We start from the raw sequence: 214 nt of genomic DNA on the forward strand, positions 1-214 counted from the left end.
ACTGGGCTGTCAGGGTTTGCTCACAGGGTCACTGGGCTGTGGGTCTGGGTTTGCTCACAGGGTCACTGGGCTGTGGCTCTGTGGGTTTGCTCACAGGGTCACTGGGCTGTGGGGCTGTGGGTTTGCTCACAGGGTCACTGGGCTGTGGGTTTGCTCACAGGGTCCCTGGGCTGTGGGTTTGCTCACAGGGTCACTGGGCTGTGGGGCTGTGGGT

Source organism: Neopelma chrysocephalum, unplaced genomic scaffold (genome assembly GCF_003984885.1).
Source record: "Neopelma chrysocephalum unplaced genomic scaffold, ASM398488v2 Primary Assembly neopelma1_63, whole genome shotgun sequence".
In the NCBI taxonomy this organism is placed as follows: Eukaryota; Metazoa; Chordata; class Aves; order Passeriformes; family Pipridae; genus Neopelma; species Neopelma chrysocephalum.